This window comes from Rhinopithecus bieti, unplaced genomic scaffold (genome assembly GCF_001698545.2).
Source record: "Rhinopithecus bieti isolate Rb0 unplaced genomic scaffold, ASM169854v2 scaffold_14826, whole genome shotgun sequence".
In the NCBI taxonomy this organism is placed as follows: Eukaryota; Metazoa; Chordata; class Mammalia; order Primates; family Cercopithecidae; genus Rhinopithecus; species Rhinopithecus bieti.
In genome coordinates this window covers 1,057,206-1,077,443 of record NW_016808328.1, presented here as the reverse complement: position 1 = coordinate 1,077,443, position 20,238 = coordinate 1,057,206, and positions in this window count along the sequence as shown.

The window sequence follows — 20,238 nt, the reverse complement described above, 5'->3', positions numbered from 1 at the left end:
CTCCANCCAATCAGATTGTCAGGCAGGAGTGGGGGGCAGATGCGGGGTCATTTCTACATGTGAGACCAAATAGTGGTCCTGTTTAAGTTGATCCCCTTGAAAGAAAATTCTGGAAAAGCTCCTCAGATGCACAGATACACAGAATCAGACCTTGGGCAAAGGGTGTAGTTGTGCTTTTGAAGCTGTGCAACCTTGGACAGAATACTTGACTTCTCTGTGCCTCAGTTTCCTAATCTGTGAAGTGGGGGTAGTCATGTATCGATACCTTCCCCATGAGGTTGATGGGAGGATTGAGTTAATATAAAGCATTTCAGACAGTGCCAGTTTTTTTTTTTTTTTTTTTTTTTGAGACGGAGTCTCGCTCTGTGGCCCGGCTGGAGTGCAGTGGCCGGATCTCAGCTCACTGCAAGCTCCGCCTCCCGGGTTCATGCCATTCTCCTACCTCAGCCTCCCGAGTAGCTGGGACTACAGGCGCCCGCCACCTCACCCGGCTAGTTTTTTGTATTTTTTAGTTGAGACGGGGTTTCACTGTATTAGCCAGGATGGTCTGGATCTCCTGACCTCATGATCCACCCATCTCGGCCTCCCAAAGTGCTGGGATTACAGGCTTGAGCCACCGTGCCCGGCCTTTTTTTTTTTTTTTTTTTTTAACAGAGTCTCACTCTGTCGCCCAAGCTGGAGTGCAGTGGCACAATCTCGGTTCACTGCAACCTCTGCCTCCCGGGTTCAAGACATTCTCATGCCTCAGCCTCCTGCATAGCTGAGATTATAGGCATGTGCCACGATCCCTGGCTACTTGTTTTGTGTTTTTAGTAGAGATGGGGTTTCGCCATGTTGGCCAGGCTGGTCTCGAGCTCCTGGTCTCCAGTGATCCAACTGCCTCAGCCTCCCAAAGTGCTGGGATTACAGGTGTGAGCCACCGCACCAGATTCTTGTATCTACTTCCACGTTCAATCTGTTGCAATGTCACATGTCACAGAGCTCCCGGAAAACTCCATTAAATATTTGTGAGTGAACGACAGTGATAAAGACATCATCTCAGGATGATTATAATGGTTTTGATCTTGTGGTCCCCCTCCAACGGTCTTTGGTAAAAGGTGAAATATTCAAAGGGACTTTAGGATGCCCAAGGGTCCACAGACCACCTTTTGAGAACTGCAGCTGTAGGAAGATCTTCCCAGATGATTTCCAGAAACAATTAGTGTGTTTTGGATGTGAACACATCTGGCTCTGCTATCCTGGGAGGGCAGTCGGGAGAAGGAATGGGGAAAAACCCACTGAGCCAGCCTCACAGACCCCACCCCTCCCTTCTCCTCAATGCTGTCAGCTGCTAGACAGTCAGTCATTGTAATTTCTAAGGCCAGATCTCACGTTTCACCTTGGGGGCAGAAAACAAGAGGCTGGATGAGTGGGAAGAAAAGAAAAGAGGAGAAAAAGTGGGAGGAGGTGGGCTTCCCTGGCTGCTTCTGAGAGCGAAGAAGGGGTGCTCGCTGCTGGCCCTGGGTCCCTGTGGGGTGTGGGTGGGTGTGGAGGGCCCATGCCTCACCTTGCCCATGAGCCCAGCCCTGGGAACAGCAATCGAGGTGGCCCGCCTGTCTCTGAGTCACCCACCTGAGTTTCACAGGATGTGATAGGCTAATTTTGACAAGGAGAGAGGGAGCCCCAGCCTTTGAGGCTCAGGAAGGGTGAGCCAGGCTGAGACCAGCGTCTCTACCCTTGTCTCTGAAAGGAGCAGTGGATCCAGGTCAGAGGCCCACCAGCTTCCCCTGACCCTACACTGCCCCCAAGGCGGGCCCTTCACATTCCTGGGGTGGAGGGGATGGAGGCTTGCAGCCACCACACTTCTAGGAGCTGGGGAGACAGCAGCACAGAGGGCATTTATGGAATACTTACTGCATTCAGGCTCTGAGCTAATTCTTTGTTGTGACTGCCACCTTTAACCCTCACAATAACTGGTACTTTGGGAACTGTTATTATTTCCATTTTAACCATGAGGACAGCACGGCCCAGGGAGGAAAGAACTCGTCCAACTTCCATGCCAGGGAGATGCAGAGCTGGGATTTGATCAAGGTTTGTCTGGCTCTGAAGCCCAGATTCTTAACCTCTGCCCTACAAGTTGTGCCAAATTACTCATGTACTCATGTGCTCAGGTGTTACTCACATTCCTGATTACGGAGGGCCCACTCTGAGCCCTGTGCTAGATGTCAGAGATACAGACAATAAAACACACTCCCTGTCCTCCTCAAAGCTCTTGGTCTACCAGGTGGGAGGCGCGGGGAGTGTAGCATTGAGCAAATGGACAGGTTATTGGAATGGATTGTACCCAGTGCTGTGATGGGGTAAGCAGAGTGTGAGGAAGCCAGAAGAGGCTCCGGTTGCAGGATGGGGAGAGGGAAGCTAGAGTGGCATCCCAGAGGAGGTGACGTATAAACTAATGACAAGTAGGGACCCCCAAGCAAGGGGGAAGAGGAGCATCTTGGGGTCACATACCACATGCCCCTGCTCCCACTTTTGACTTGTTGCTCGGACACTACTTCCTACCCCAGGAGGAGTTCCAGGATTTCTGTTGCAAGCCCCCAGCCCCTATTTACCTTCTGTTTCTGGGGCGAGAACCAGATGGGACCTTCACTGGTAAAATACCAGCAGCCCCTTCCCCTGTAGGAAAGGTGGGACCAGCAGTGGTGGATGGGATCTCAGGGTGGCTGCCAGGCCCCAGAGGGCAGGAGGCCAAGTCATCTTTTTGAGTAGATATTTGCACATGAAGCACTCTTTCCAGGCACTAACCTAAGCGCTGGACATAAAGTATGTCACTGGAATTTTACAATCCTGGGAGGATGAATTTCTTAAAATATGAAAGCCCTTTCACTAAAGACCTTACATCATTTCAAGCTCACATACTTCGAGACTAATATCGACAAAGGTGGCTCGTGTGTTTGTTCACCTGCCAAAGTGACCCTAAAGCTATGATATGAAAAGGTTACAATTTTCTTGGTCTGCCTGCTATGAAATTATGCAGGTTTCGATACATTAACCACACCTGGCTAATTTTAAAATTTTTTGTAGAGACAAGGTCTCACTTTGTTGTCCAGGCTGGTCTCAAACTCCTGGGCTCAAGCAATCCTCCCATCTCGGCCTCCCAAAGTTTTGGGATTACAGGTGTGAGCCACTGGGACTGCCCCGAAATCTTAGTTTATATATACAGAATAGTCTCTATGTATAAGATTTATGTCTTCTGTTAATTGAAGGCCTTAATACAGCCATCCAAGGCTGGTTTAATGACCTCCAACCGTCAACAAGGAAGATGTTTGGAGAAACATGAGGGAAAAGGAAAACACACGCAGAGAATCAAGGGGATTTATTGGGTGACTTCCAAGGAGCGCGTGTGGGAACCTTGCGTCCACTCAATGCACAGCACCTCACAATACGCTTCTTTCATTTAACATTCTCCCTGGACCTCTCTCTAGGTTGATTCTTGTGATGCTACCTCATTCTTGTTAATCATTTCATACTTTTTCATTACATGGCTGGGTGACTCGATTCACTCCTTCTTCCACTGATAGCATCCAGGTCGTTTCTGATTTGTTGCAGTGATTATTGCAGACAATGTTGCAGTAATCATCCTGAGATATATGTCTTTAAAGACTGGGCTGTGCTAGCCCGTTGTACTAGTGTGTTCTCATGCTACTAATAAAGACATACCCGAGACTGGGTAATTTATAAGGGAAATAGGTTTGATTGACTCACAGTTCAGCATGGCTGGGAGGCCTCAGGAAACTTACAATCATGGCAGAAGGGGAAGCAATCATGTCTTTCTTCACATGGCAGCAGCAAGGAGACATGCCTGACAAAAGGGGGAAAAGCCCCTTATAAAATCATCAGATCTCGTGAAAACTCACTCACTATCACAGGAACAGCATGAGGAAAAATGCCCCCATGATTAAATTACCCCCAACCAGGTCTCTCCCATGACAAACAGGGATTATGGGAACTACAATTCAAGAGAGATTTGGGTGGGGACACAGCCAAACCATATCACCCGTGTAGCATCTTTGTGCAAATTAGCAAAAAATGCCCCTCCCATAGACACCAGCCTGCAATAAAGTACGCAGCTTGGCAAGTGGAGTGTAGGCCGAATTCCAGCCCTACATGCCCCATCAATCTGGTGTCCTTCTTGTGCAGTGAACAACCTGCACATCCTTATATGGTAGTCTCATCTTCCACACTCTGTTTCTTTATCCCCCTGTAGGATGGCTCCCTAAACATTAGACTGCCAGGACGAAGGGTTTGTGTGCATTTTTTTTTTTTTTTCCTGAGGCAGAGTCTCCCTCTGTCGCCCAGGCTGGAGTGCAGTGGCGCGATCTCAGCTTACTGCAACCTCCACCTCCCAGGTTCAAGCAATTCTCCTGCCTCAGCCTCCCAAGTAGCTGGTATTACAGGCATGCACCACCATGCCTGGCTAAGTTTTGTAATTTTCATAGAGACAGGGTTTCACTGTGTTGGCCAAGCTGGTCTCAAACTCCCGACCCCAGGTGATCCACCCGCCTTGGCCTCCTACAGTGCTGAGATTACAGGCGTGAGCCATGGCACCCAGCCCTGTGTGCATTTTTAATCATAAACTCTTCTGCTACATTTTTGTGTGTATTTATAAAATTATATTTGCTATCTTAGAAGGTGCTTTTAAGTATATTTCAATCCAACGTATTTGGACTGTCTTTCCTGTTACCACCAATTCAATTTTTGTACAGTGATTTTTCTTAACAGCTTTTGGGGTATAATTGGCATATAATAAACTGCATCTATTTGAAGTGTGCAATTTCATAAATTTTGACATATGTATACACTGTGAAACCATCACCAGAATCAAGACAATTAACAAATTCATTGACTCCAGAGGCCCCTTGGGAACCTCTCCTTCCCTCACTGGCCCTCCCTCTCCATCCTTAGGCAGCCTACTCATCTGCTTTCTGTCACTATCGTTTAACTGTTCATATTTCCTGGATTTCTGTAGAAGTGGAATCAAACAGTGTGTACTTTTCTCCATCTGGCTTCTTTCAGTCAACATAATTATTTTGAGATTCACCCATGTTGTTGCATGTATAAATAGCTCACGGCCGGGCATGACGGCTCATGCCTGTAATCCCAGCACTTTGGGAGGCTAACATGGGCAGATCACTGGGGGTCAGGAGTTCAAGAGCAGTCTGACCAACATGGTGACATCTTGTCTCTACTAAAAATACCAAAAATTACCTGGGTGTAATCCCAGCTACTCAGGAGGCTGAGGCAAGAGAATCTCTTGAACCCGGGAGGCGGAGGTTGCAGTGAGCCGAGATCACGCAATTGCATTCCAGCCTGGGTGACAGAGTGAGACACGTCTCAAAAAAAAAAAAAAGCTCATTAATTTTTATTGCTGAATAGTATTCCATTGTCTGAATATACCACAATCTGTTTATCCAGTCACCAGTTGATGAACATTTAGGTTGTTTCCAGTTTAGGGCTATGAAAAATAATATCCTCTTATTCAGATTTGCTCTGAATATTCATGCATAAATCTTTGAATGGACACAAGCTTTCATTTCTCTTGGGTAAATCCTAGGATTGCAATGGCTGGATCACAGAGCTGGGGTATATTCAGCTTTTTAAGAAAATCCCAAACTGGTTTGTAGGGTGGTTATACTATTTTACATTGCTAGCAACAGTGTATGAGAACTCCGGTTGTTCCACATCCTCACTAACACTTCATACAGTCTTTTTGGCCGGGTGCAGTGGCTCACACCTATAATCCCAGCACTTTGGAAGGCTGAGGTGGGAGGATTGTTTGAGCCCAGGAATGTAAGACCAGCCTGGGCAACATAGTGGCACTTTGTTTCTACAAAAATATTAAAAAATTAGCTGGGTTTAGTGATGCATGCCTGTGGTCCCAGCTACTACTCAAGCCAGGCTAAGTGGGGAGGACGGCTTGAGCCCAGGAGGTTGAGGCTGCAGTGAACCATGTTCGCACCACTGCCCTCCAGCCTGGGTGATGGAGCGAGATCCTATCTAAAAACAAACAAAAAGCTATAGTCTTTTTAATTTTCATAACTGTATGTTGAGCATCTTTCATGTGTTTACCGTCTTAACACTGTATTTGGTGAAGTGTCTCTTCAAATCTTTTGCCCACTTTTAATTGGGATGTCTGTTTTCTTACCATTGAGTTTTGAGAGTTCCTTATATGTTCTAGATGAAAGTCCCTTATCAGATATATGATTTGCAAACATTTTATTGTTTGTATTTTACTTTTGCATTTTATCATTTTTATTATATTTTACTTTGTATTTATTTTATTATCTTTATGTTTGTGTATCTTACTTTTTTTTTTTAGACAGAATCTCGCTCTGTCACACAGGCTGGAGTGCAATGGTGACAAAAAACTTTTGATAAAGTTTTCATGTTTGTTTGTTTGCATATGAATATCCACTTGCACATTGCTTTTAGTGGTGAAAAAGAGCCATTTGCCAGCAAAATTCTTCCCTGTTCTTCAAGACAAATACTACCTTAAATGCTTTACTTTCTGCAGTGTCTTGTCCACTTGGATACTTGGTGTTTGTTGAATGACCGAATGTGTCTGTCCTACCTCAGAAATCCCAGAATGCCAGAGCTGGGACTAATCCTAGAAACATCTAGGCTGACCCCTTTCCCCCATTTAAAAGGGGATTCCCTCCAGCTTGGGGCTGAGCAGCACTCTGCCCCAAGTGACTGCACTGGAACTCAATCCCAGGACTCTCAATTCTTGGTCCGGAGCACTTTCTGTAATCCTGTGCTGGCTCCTGTCCCTGAGACTGATTACCAGGAACGGGCCTAGATCTGCAGTGTCTTCTTGCAAAAGTCCTGATCCGATTAATTGTGTAATTCTTAGTAAGGGCTACCATTTACTGCCTGCCTGCTGTGTGCCAAGCACTTTGTATCTGTCATCTCATTTAATGCCTACAAGAATCCTGGTGGGAAGGGGGTATTCTTTACACTCTCCACTCTGCAGATCAGAAAACTGAGTCCTAGAGGCCCAGAGAGGTTAAGCAACTTGTCAGAGGTGGCACAGGCACAATGGAGGAGCTGGGGCTCAAATTCAGGGCTGTCAAACCCCAAATCTTCCCTTTCTCCAAATATTTCTACTCTAGCCCCTGCTCTTATCTGTAGGGACCCTACAGAGGCAGGATGGCATGTTGAGTCACTGCTCGAACTCTGGAGCAAGACAGCCTGGTTTGAACCTCACTTTGGGCAAGTCACCCATCCTTTATGTGCCTCAGTTTTCTCATCTCTAAAATGGGAACAGTGATATTAATTATCCCTCACATATAGGGCTGTTATGATAGTGGTTTTTTTGTTTGTTTGTTTGTTTGTTTGAGACAGAGTCTCGCTCTGTCGCCCAGGCTGGAGTGCAGTGGCATGACCTTGGCTCACTGCAACCTCTGCCTCCTGGATTCAAGCAATTCTCATGCCTCAGCCTCCAGCATAGCTGAGATTACAGACCTGTGCCACCATGCCCAGCTAATTTTTATTTATTTTTTGGAATTTTGGTAGAGATGGGGTTTTACTCTGTTGGTCAGGCTGGTCTCGAATGCCTGACCTCAAATGAACTGCCTGCCTCAGCCTTCCAAAGTGTTGGGATTATAGGTGTGAGCCACCGTGCCCAGCCTGTTATGAGATTTTAAAAGCCAACATGAGGATATTCCCTCAAAACAGTGGCAGAACACAGTAGCCCTCCATGGGTATTAGTGGTTGCTTCTTGGGAACGGGGACACTGGGACACTCCGGAGGCTGCCCCTGCGCACCTGCCCGCAGAAGGGCAGAGAAGCCCAACACTGGGCTTAGGTGGGCCTGGGGAAGTGCAACCAAGCCAAGAGGCCAGGAGGCTGTCCACCTGCCTACAGGCTCCACAGAGAAGGATAAAGCCCTCGCCTGACCCTTTGTCCTTCCCAGGGACCTTTCCTTGTGACTTTTTTTTTTTTTTTTTTGAGAGAGATTGTCGCTCCGTTACCCAAGCTGTAATGCAGTGGCACAATCTCAGCTCACTGCAACCTCCACTTCCCAGGTTTAAGTGATTCTCCTGCCTCAGCCTCCCAAGTAGGTGGGATTATAGTCATGCACCACCACACTCGGCTAATTTTTGTAATTTTAGTTAGAGACCAGGTTTTGCCATGTTGGCCAGGCTGGTCCCAAACTCCTGACCTCAACGATCCACCAACGTCAGCCTCCCAAAGTGTTGGGATTACAGGCGTGAACCACCACACCTGGCCTCTCGTGACCTTTGGAAGGTGAGAAAAAAATGACATATTTAGACACACTCACTGGGCCTGAGCCTGGTGGGCTGCTCTCATGCAGGCCAAATCCCCCAAGACTTGGGAGAGTCATCTGAATTTCTTGCACATGGCCTCGGGTGTTTGAAAATGCACTCACAGAACATTTAGGCAGGAGGATCAGATTCCCACTTGCCTGTGTTTCCGGAGAATGATGATGAAGTATCCCACATTGATACTTGCACACAGCTTGATTCAGGCAATCACAGAACTAGAGCTTCAGGTCTGGAAGGAATCTCAGGGACCGTTGCTCCTTTCTCACTCCCTTCCCTCTCCTCCTTTCAGGGGAGGCAGGACAACACTGTGGTTGAACACAGGCTTCAGGGCCCACAGACCCAGGCTGGAATCTGCCTATCCTGTCAGTTGTCCACATAAATCATGCTGTCTCTAACTCACCTCTGGGCCTTTGCACATGCTGACCTGCCTGCCCGAGCCCTCTCCCCCAACTCCTTGTCAAGTAACACCTTCTCTATTCTTGGAGCTCAGCTTAGACTTCACTTTCTCTAGGGAGCCTTCTCTGTCCACTGCCCACCGTTTCCTCCTGAGCTAAAGACTTGCAAAACATTTTTTTCTGTTGAGCACACCACTCACCATGCTGCCTTGGAATTGTCTGTTTCTTGTCTCTCTTTCTCAGTAGCCTGTGAGCTACTCAAGTGCAGAGATCCCATGTAATTTTGAATAATCCATTTAACTTCTTTAAGCCTCAGTTTACTGACCTCTAAAGTGGGGATAAAATAGCATTTCCCTCACCAGGTCATTTTGTAGATTAGATGAGATCATCCCGGAAAATTCATATACAAGCTTTGATTTAGTCCTTGGCACACACTAGGTGTTCAAGAAATGGTTTAAAAGGATGATGGTTTAAAAAATAATGACAATTGTGCTTTTCAACACTTGCTGCTGTAACAAATAAGCTACAAAAGTCTCAGAGGCTTAAAACAATAGAAGTCATTCCGCTTCTGGGTATATGCCTCAAAAAATTAAAAGCAGGCACACATATTTGTATACTAATGTTCATAGCAGCATTATTCACAATAGCCAAAAGCTGGAAACAACACAAATATCCGTTGACAGACAGATGGATAAATGAAATGTGGTCTATTCAGACAATGCAATATTGTTCAGCCTTAAAAGGGAAGGAAATTGGCCAGGCATGGTGGCTCATGCTTGTAATCCCAGCACTTTGGGAGGCCGAGGCTAGTGAATCAACTGAGGTCAGAAGTTCAAGACCAGCCTGGTCAACATGGTAAAACCTCCATCTCTACTAAAAATAGAAAAAGTGGCCTGTAGTCGCCGAGATCACGCCACTGCACTCCAGCTTGGACGACAGAGCGAGACTCTGTCTCAAAAAAAAAAAAAAAAAAAAAAGGAGGGTGCAGCGGGCAGATCACCTGAGTTTAGGAGTTTGAGACCAGCCTGGCCAACATGGTGAAACCCAGTCTCTACTAAAAACACACAAAAAATTATCTGGCTGTGGTCGTGGGTCCCTGTAATCCCAGCTACTCAAGAGGCTGAGGCAGGAGAATCGCTTGAACCCGGGAGGTGGAGGTTGCAGTGAGTGAAATCATGCCACTGCACTCCAGCCTGGGTGGCAAGAACAAAACTCCGTCTCAAAAAAAAAAAAAAAAAAAAAGGAAAAGGAAGGCGACTACAACATGGATGCTACAACATGGATGCTACAACATGCTACAACATGGATGAATCTTGAAGACTCTATGCTAAGAGAATTAAGCCAATTTTAAAAAGACAAATATTATATAATTCCATTTACATGAAGTACTTAGAGGAGTCAAATTCATAGATACAGAAAGTAGAATATGGTGATGTCAGGGACTGGGTTGGGAGGAGATGGGGAGTGGTTATTTAATGGGTACAGAGTTTCAGCTTTACAAAGGAAAGAGTTTTGTGAACAGATGGTGGTGATGGTTGAACAACAATGTGAATACCATGAGCTGTACCCTTAAAAATGGTTAAAACGATCAATTGTATGTTATGTATCATCACACCAAAAAGGAATGTTAAAAAAGAGTTCATTCTTCACGGTAGTTATATCTAAATGAGGGTGCTCTGTTTGGGGACTCTCTTCCATGCAGTAACTTTAGGGACTCAGGTTTTTTGGCATCTTATGCCTCTGCCAGCCATCTTCAACATGTGGCTCCCATTGCCAGCCTAGAGCAGGTGCTGCAAACTATCCCCCTGGGCCAAATCCAGCCAGCAGCCTGTTTTATATAGCCCTAGACCTAGGAATGGTTTTACATTGTTAAAGGGTTGTGACTAAGGCAGAGAAAGAGAGGAGAGGAAGGATGGAGCTAGGAGAAAGGAAAGGGAAGAGGAAAGAGAAAGAGAAGAAGATATGATGGAAACTATATGTGGCCTGCAAAGCTGAAAATATTTAGTATCGGACCCTTTACAGAAAACATTTGTTGGCTCTTGCCTTAGAAACATTTCTATTCTAGGTAGCTGAGTGGTCCACATCACCTACATCCATATTCCATTGCCTGGAACTATCATGTGGCCATGCTTGACTGCAAGGAAGTCTGGGAAATGTAATCCAGCTATGTGCCCAGGAAGAAGAGGAAGTGAGCTTGGTGATCATCTGACAATCATGACGGTGATGAACATCATGGTTGTCTCTCGCTGTTTCATCCAGTGGAGGAGTCTTCCTCAGCCCAGATTAGTCCAAGCCACTCATAGTGATTCCCTCTCTAGTGACTGGTTAAGGAATCCAGGCTGAAGCTGGCAGAGAATGGTGTTCCTTGGGCAACAGTTATGGGCTCAGCGGTGGGCAGGGGACCCTGTCCCAGTCAGACTGAAAATAACTTTTGTTTGATGGTTGAGGAAGAGGCACTCTGTCTTCCTCCAGCTGTGAAGAAGAAAGCATGTGGCCAGAGGAAACACTAAAATCAGAAGGTGGCCATCCTTCAAAGGTTGCAGAAGGAACCAGCCTTAGGCGGGACCAGCACTGCGCCCTGCAGAGCAGAAAGACAGGAAGAAGAAGCTGAGACCCCACAGACTCTGTGGGGCTGCTACAGGACCAGCCCTGAGGCCTGCCCAGCCTCTGGACTTCCAGTGATGAGGCCCATAAGATCCCTCCTTGTCGAGGCCACTTTGAGTCACAGTTTCTATTACTCCCAGCCAGAGCACCCTCGCTGATCTGATGGCTTCTAGAACAACCTTGTCAATGGCCAGAAACCCCTCAGAGCCCAGCCTCTCTCCCTGGTTAACAGGTAGAACCGCTGTCAAGGTTTTTCATGTATGACTCCCAAATTCGCCTCTCCACATCTCCCACCCATTATCCCACAGCGTCAGAACTGAAGGAGCCAGGAGCCTCCATTTTGAAAAGGACTTTTCATTTCAGCATCTACAAAGCTTCACTTTTGAGATTTCTCTTACAATCTGTGTTTTTATTTACCAAACTTTTTTTTTTTTTGAGACCAGGTTTCACTCTGTCACTCAGGCTGGAGTACAGTGGTATGATCTCAGCTTACTGCAACCTCTGTCTCTTGGGCTCAAGCAATCCTCCCACCTCAGCCTCCCAAGTAGCTGGGACTGCAGGTGCACACCACCACACCTGGCTAATTTTTGTAGTTTTTGTAGACATGGGGTCTCTCCATGTTGTCCAGGCTGCTCTTGAACTCCTGGGCTCAAGCAATCTGCTCACCTTGGCCTCCCAAAGTGCTGGGATTATAGCTGTAAGCCACTCCACCCACCTACTGAACATTTCTAAGTTGGATTTTAAACAATTCAATTTTTAAAAGTTATTATTCTTAGCAATAGTGTCCATGCACTCTTGGGTGAATCATTATTAATTTTTCCTGAGGTACCTTAAAATAAATGTATACATATGCAATTATTAACAGAAAACATGAGTCTGAACACGAACTGAAATCATCTCCTGGCTCACACTTCAGGAAACTCAGCATTCACTGATCTGGGTGCGTTTGTTTTATGTTTCCCACAGGACTGGGACCCCTTGAGGGCAGGGGACACATCTTCTAAAACTCATTTATGCTTCAGAACAATTCTTTGAAAAAGGGATTCTTATCCTCTTTTGCAGATGCAGAAACTGAGGCCTTGGAGAGGTGAAGGGACTTGTCTGAGGCCACACAGGGAGTAGATGGCAGATCCAGGGCTGAGTTCTCATTTTGAAAGTAAATCGCTCTTAGAGAAGGCCTTCAGGGACCATCTAGCAGAATGCTCTTTCCTTCCCTTCCTCAGGACACTGACCCAGAGAGAACTGACTTGCCCAAGGTGCCATAGAACCAAGCCTAGAACTTCTAGTCCAAGATTATGTCTATTGTGCCACATTGCCCATTGCAGTCCCTCTGGCTTGTTCAGAACACAGCTATGAAGACTTCACCTGATTTGTCATCTGCAGATTTTGAGGCACTAACTAGTGCCATAGCTCAAGGTCTTGTGTGTGAGTGCCTGTCAGATCTTTGTGGCTTGCTAAAGACAGCTGGACACTGGGCTGGTACTACAGCCAGCGCCTCTAATAGGAACCCTGTCATCTTTGGAGAAGCACAAGATAATCTTTCTGCTGTGGGCATATGATGTAGATTGGGGTAGTGGTGTGCTGTTCAGGAAAAAACCAACTCTGATCTGTTGCATTTGCTGATTTCTATGCTGTAGAGACTCCCACCACGGCTAGTTTTAAGCTATTACTCTAACTTTACTACATGCAGAGTTAGGAAGAGATGAACACAATGGCTCTGGAGAGCTGGTTCAAGCTGGCTTAAGCACACTCCTAGATCAGACCAATCAGAGTCTGTCTTACTAATGAGCATGACTGTCAACTGCATCACTCCAGGGGTGTCCACTGGACATGCTGTGGGCCGCTGTGGTTGTGGGTAGGCACAGGGGCAGGGTGGCCTCTTCCTCAGCCTCTGCAAGTCTCCTGACCCCCAGCCCAAGAGACCTTAAGTAAGATAGTGATGTCCATTGTTTATTAGCCACTCTCAGCTTTCCCTTTATTAACTGTCAGAATTCATTTAACAAATAATACTCTTTATTTTCAAATAGTTTCAGACTCATAATAAGTTGCATACATAAAGAGTTCTTGCGTACCCTTCACCCAGCTTCCCACAATGATAACATCTCACACAACCAAAGTACACTGTCAAAACCAGGAAACTGACACAGGTACAATACTGTTAACTCAAAAACAGACCTTCTTTGGATTTTACAAGTTTCTACATTACATGCACTCTATGTGTGTGTGCTCGTGTTTCTCTGAAATTTTATCACACGTACAGGCTTGTATAACCCTCACCACAATCAGGATACAGAACTGTTCTATCACCCCAAATAAACTTTCAGAGCTTTTTTCTAACAAAAATGCCTAAGCATTAGAATGAAAACAGCATAGATTTTGGAGTCAGTCCTATTATTTTCAAATCCTAGTTTTTTCACTGTGTGACCTTGGGTACATAGTTTAACCTCTCTGAGCCTTACTTTCCTCATTTCCAAAATGTAGGATTCACATAAGGACTGAATTAGAAAATAACATCTGTAGAGTGCCAGGGATATAGTAGATGCTCAACAAGTGTTAGTTCCTTCCCAGGCTCAAAGGAAAAGTCTGGGCCCTTATTCATGCTGAAGATTCAGGGGCATTAATGAATTCTGTCTTCAAGACCCTGGATTCCATATACTAATATAATATTTGGAGTTTCATCTCTTAGTAAGCAAACTCCAAGACCTGACATGTGGTCAGGTGTCATTTTGCTGAAACTAATGTTTGAATTCCACAAGGGAGGCTAGAGTTTGGAAGATAGTGGTTTATTTGGCTAATAAGCCTAACAAAGCCCCCAGGATCTGCATATCAGCAATGGCTTTGCCATTACCTCACTACTTGTGCTAGTTAAGTAAATGAAAAGAGAGTGAAGAAGTCTAAAAAAACTGCTGGTTCCTAACGTTTAGATGCATTCAAGTAGTCAATGCCAAACACAGGAGGAAGCTAATAATGATAGCCACATGCTGGGCACTGTTCAGGGCTTTGTGTGTGTGAATTAATCAAATATTCACAAATACGCTATGAGGTAGGTACTGTTATCATATCCATGTTATAGATGAGGAAAACCAAGTCAATGAGAGATTAAATGATCTGCTCAGGATTACTGCGTTAGTAAGAGGCACAGCCAGAATTTGAACTCAGGCGGTCTGGTTCTAGAGTCCACCCCCAGACTGACCATCCCACACTATTCATGAGAATAAGCCCACCTCATGAACTCCGCAGAAACAACAACAAAAGCATTAGAGAAAGTATGCCAGCTAGGGCTGCTCTAGTACACGAAAACAAGAGTTTTGATGCTCCCAACACCCGTTTATTTAGCACCTATTACGTGTATATATTGTGCTAGGTCCTGGGAATAGAATGCAGAGGAAAAGTATGCATTTGGCTCCTGCCTTCCTGGAGCCCACAATGCAGTGGTGGTGCCAGACATCAATTAAGGAATCATAAAAGTCAATATAAAATCATAAAACTACTTCAGTAGTGTGCTGAAGCAGTTTCCAGTGCTCTAAGGGCCTATGAAGGAGGGTTTTGGTCTAGTCAGGATGGTCAGGGAAGTCATCCTTGAAGAAGAGATAAGTGTGCAGAGATCTGAAGGAGAAGCAAGAATTATTCAGGCAAAGAGGGAATGAGGGCGGCACCTCTGAGAAAGCATTCCAGGAAGAGGGAGCAGGAAGTGCAAAGATACCATGGTGGGAGGAAGCAAGGGTCACTCAAGGAAGTAAAAAGAGCTGTGGCTTGAGGGGAGAGACAGGAGAGCAAGCTGTGAGAGGGCCTGGAGGTCCACGTGGGCCACAGGAAGGCTTCAAGAGCAATGGAAATCCTTCCAGGAAGTTCCAGTGTGCGCTCAGGGGTGTATGTAGGAGACCCAATACAGGAAGCTCCAAAACCACTGAATTCTGACAACAATCCTGTGAGTGTCGTTCTCTTCCCTCTCTAAATGAGAGGACTGATGACCCAGGGTCCTCAGAAAGTCTCCGCGTACAGCCCTGTATCCTGACAGCATTTCCTCACTTCTTGTCACAGCCCCTTTGGAAATCTGATGAAAGCTAGTGGTAACCCTCACCACCAGGAAACTGTACCTACACATTTTGAAAATCTTGCAAACACTTTTATGGGACTCATGAAACTCTTAAAACCCTCCAGACACCTAAAACCCTCCAGAACCCCTGACAAACTGATTTTAAAAGAGAATCCAAATTCCAGGAGGCCGAGGCGGTAAATGATGAATTCAAAGAGGTGAACTGTAAAATGGGGGAATTTTAGGCAATAACCTAGGTCAGGTCAGAGGGTGAGAAATGGGGACAGTTTTCTGTTGTGATATGAGTTCCCAAGTGTCTAGGCCCAAATGGATGAGCTATGCCATCCATCCATCCACCCCTCAAAATATTCATGGGGCACCCCCCACCCCCGCCCCGTACCAGGTCTTGTACTTAATTCCGGGAGCACAGAGATGAATCAGACACAGATCCGGCCCTTGAGGACCCCAGTGGAAGCAGACTCAGCCACAGATAATTATTTTCAGGTTAGTACTAAAATAAAGGTAACTGCAAAACACAGAGCAAGGCCCAACAATTCTTTCCTTGCTGGGGCTTTAAAATATACCTCTTACAGATGAGAATATGGTAACAAACAACTGGAAGGAGAGTGCCAACCACTGTTGAAACTTTGTCTTAAAGTTGCGGAGGGATTATCTTCACACTAGAAGCCCCCCCTGCTCGTAATATACCTGGGGGAGAGCTGGGGAAGGAAGGAGTTGAGAATCAAGAGTTAAAGGGCTGGAAACCTTTGCATGTCCCTAGGCTGCTGACTGCCCCCTAATGACAAGCTACAGAAGGCAGGGGTCAGTCTTTCGCTTCCTCAACCATTGAAAGGGCCCATTTCATCTGGTGAAAGGTCAGCCCCGGACCAAGGCTTGCAGGAAGGCCAGGGCAGCATCACAGACCAGGCAGACATCAGGGCGAGATGGAGCGCTGACCTCAGGGATCCAGGTGAGCCTTCCCTGCCTCACTTAAGGCCACCGGAGAGGAGGTGTGGAGTTGAGTAAAGGCCTGTGTGGGTCTGTCTGCTCTATCCTCTCTTCTCACCATTCAATGTGAATTGCAGATTACCGAAGAACTGGAAGAGGCTAAGGTTGTTATCTGAGGGCGTGTGATAGTTCATTTGACAACTGATAATAACCATTCGTCTATATGCCGGGCACTGAGGTACTTTCTTCTCACTTAAACCTCTTAAGTTCACAGAGCTAGAAAATAGAAGAGGAATTTGAAACCAGTGGGCCAACTCCAAGGCCTGTGCTTCCAACCACTATACTCCTCTGTCTCCCACTGAGAGAGAGCTTGTGAGAACTGTGAGTTCCTCGCAGCACTCAGTGATGGCCAGAGTGGCATTGTTCTAAAAAGCCATCTGCTCTCGTCCTTCCTGCCCCAGAGCTCCAGCAGTCTTCCCAGAGCACTACATCCTCACCTCTTGTGTACGCTATCTTCACCTCTTTTGAGGCATGGATATTTTCTACTTTGTATTACATTTCTGCAACTGCTTTTCTCTTTCTGCAAGGACGCAGATGCTCTTTGTGGACACGGGCACATCTGCATCATCTTGATGCCCCTCTTGGTGCTTGGGTCACGGCAGCCATCAATCGAGTCTCATCCAGACTTCCAAGTAATGCGCGGGTAATTTCCATCATCTTGGTCTTGGATAGGCAACACTGCTAAGCACACAAATTCTGTCCCAGGGCCACAGAGGACACCACTCTGGCCAATGCCTCATAAACGTGCGTGTGAAGGATAGACTCGAGTCCATCTGCAGATCAAGGGCCGTGAGGAGCTGGCACACAGGGAAGAAAGTCAAGTCAAGCTGTGAACTGCAGAGGAGTCTTGGACGTTACGGGAAACGGCTCCTTCCCAGCTACAGCTGGAGCCAACCCTGTCCCCTGGGTGACCTCACAGCCCGGCCTCAGCTAATTGGCTCATGGTGATACAGAGAGGCGTGCTGGTGCAGAGGCTCTGTCCAATAGGAGAGCTCAATGTTGGACGGTGGCAAGCAGACCCAATCAGGGCATTCCATTAGGAGCTCAGCCGCTTGGTGCAGACTGGGACTGGAAATTTACACTCAGCCATTAACACCAAAAGTGGTTTTTCTGGGCCACCATCTTTGCCTGTGGAAGTACAGGCACTCGCTCCCACAGTCGGCTTTATGAGGCTGTTACAGGGTTGCTGCAGGGCTGGTGGCACCCCCTAGACTCTCTCTCTCTTTCTCTCGCTCTTTCTTAAGTCCAGCTGAATATCATAGGTGCGCTCTTTGGGGGCCTTGTCCCTGGAGTTTTGCTATTCCTGTTCCGTGATGTGGTCTCTGTCTCCTCCAGGAAGCTTGTTGTCACTGCATTCTGTTCCTATAAAAAACAGAGACCTGGGAAAATGAATAAATTGCACAGTCACGCAGCTATCATGGAGCAGTTAGTATTCCGTACCCGGTCTGTCTTACACAAGTCCACTCTTAACCACGTAAGACAAAGTAGCAGAGCTAAGGAGCAATGTTTGCTCATTCTGCCTCCCAGCAGAATTTCACAAAGCCCTTGACTCTGTGACAGCGCAGTCCTCCTGCTCTTAAGATGATGAGCGGAATAGAGCACAGGTTCCCACATCTCTTGCCCGAATTACAGCATTTTTAGAAAAAAATAAGTTCAATGATCCTGGCTGGCCCTTGCTTCTTCCTCTGCATAAGATACTGACAGGACTAATGATTGTGCCTCAGTAATCTATAAACACATGGTTACCCTCGCACCCAAACTTTCATAAGATTTTGCTCTAATGTAACTTCTGAGTAGGTTTGATGTAACTTCTGAGCACATGCAGAACCACCCCTATCTTCATATAAACTGGGCTTAAATACTGCTTTGAAGCAGTCTAACATAAACTCTCTGAAAGACTACCAGGTTGCAATCCTCTTAATAAAACTAATTCTTAGGCAGGGGACGGTGGCTCACAACTGTAATCCCAGCACTTTGGGAGGCCAAGGTGGGCAGATCACCTGAGGTCAGGACTTCGAGACCAGCTTGGGCAACATGGTGAAACGCCGTCTCTACTAAAAATACAAAAATTAGCCGAGCGTAGTGACACACGCCTGTAATCCCAGCTACTCAGGAGGCTGAGGCAGGAGAATCGCTTGAACCTGGAAGGCGGAGGTTGCAGTGAGCAAGTTCGCGCCATGTCACTCCAGCCTGTGCGACAGAGCGAGACTCCGTCTCAAAAAATAAAAGATAGAAAAAGTAAAACTATTTAAAAGCCTGATTTTTCTTTAGTTGGCAACCACAAGGCTGTAGTGTTCCCCCTAGGTGGTCTTGGAACCCACCCTGTCTTGCACAACCCAACGAAGTCTTTGTCAGCCAACGTCCCTGAGTACATCCCTCTCATCTCCTTTTCACAGGCTCAGAGAGGTGAAGTGACTTGCTCAAAACTGCACAGGCACTGAGTATCAGAACCCAGTTTTGCACCCAGGTCTGTATGACTCCAAGGTCTTCATAATCACAGTTCAAAGTAAAACTGAGCTTCTGGTTAGAGTCTTGTGTGGCTGGATACTTCCTCAGTGTTTGCCTTGGCTCACCACAAACCTAGAAGCATAGGGAGGGCATGACATCTGTATGCTGGGGTTTGGCATAGGGCTGAGCACACAGTAGGTCATGAATCCATGCAGGCTCCGTGAAAGTATTCTCTCTTGTCTCCTTGCTTCATTGCCCAGTGTCATGATTAGGTCCCCCAGGAGACACAATTACCGTAGTATAAATCCATCAGTTCCTCAAAACTAGTGATTGAGAGTAAAACAATGAATGACTGGTAAGACTATTGCTTCTTGGCAGATCCGTGGTGAATTTCTCATCAGACTTTCAAGGCTGGCAGGTCGACATAGCACATGGGAAAGAGCACAGGCTCAGAAGTCAGAAAGGATTTCAGACCTTGCCTCTAATTTACTCTCTGTAGGACTGTCTGGTTTCAGTTTCTACCATCATATGTAATAATTATCAACCTGACAAGTACACAGCACATTCATTTCCAAATGTCCATATATATATATGACAGCTAGGAAAAGTGGCCCGAAAAGAGGACTCATTCCTGGGTCTCCTAATTCTGGGTCTGATCCTTTTCTCCAGATTAATGTCTCAATCTTAGCAAGCCATACTTGGGTTCAGATCCTGGCTCTACAACTTTTTTGTTGCCTGATCTTGGTTGGGCAAGGATTGCATGGAATAACTAAATATAAATATTAAGTACAGTCATGATTATAGTATAGATTATAGTTTTCTGACCCTGCTACTGAATGTATAGTCCTTGAAGGCAAGCTTTTTTCTTACTCATCTTAGTTACTCATCTAACTAAGTAGCTCTGGCCACACACACAGATACATTTACTGAGCACCTACTACATGCTGAAGCACTTACTACATACCCACTATGCTGAAGCCTCCATGTGCATCATGTCTTCCACTCCTCACAGAAATTCTCTGAATGGATCATATTACGCCATCTTGCAGATGCGGCAACTGAGGAACAGAAAGTTGAAGTAATTTCATTAAAACAATGCCAAGTTCCAACACAGGTCTGTCTGATTCTGGAGCCCACGTGGTTGATCGCTGTGCCACCCAGCTTTGCTGAGAAGTTGTTCAGTAACCATGATATATGGGTGATGAATTGTAGAGTTGAGTCAATCAACAGCCAGTTCAGGCAGCCAGACCTACAAAGCATGTGATTTTGTCATCTGTGTGTTCTTACCTCCAGTGACATCTGAAAGAGGTCTTTCTCTAGTCAGGCTCTCTCTCCCCAGAGCCCTGGAGTTAGGCAGCTCTCTTGGGGCGAAAGCCTGCCTCCTGAAGCCTGGCCTGGCCCCCCGGTGAAGGCAGAGGGCT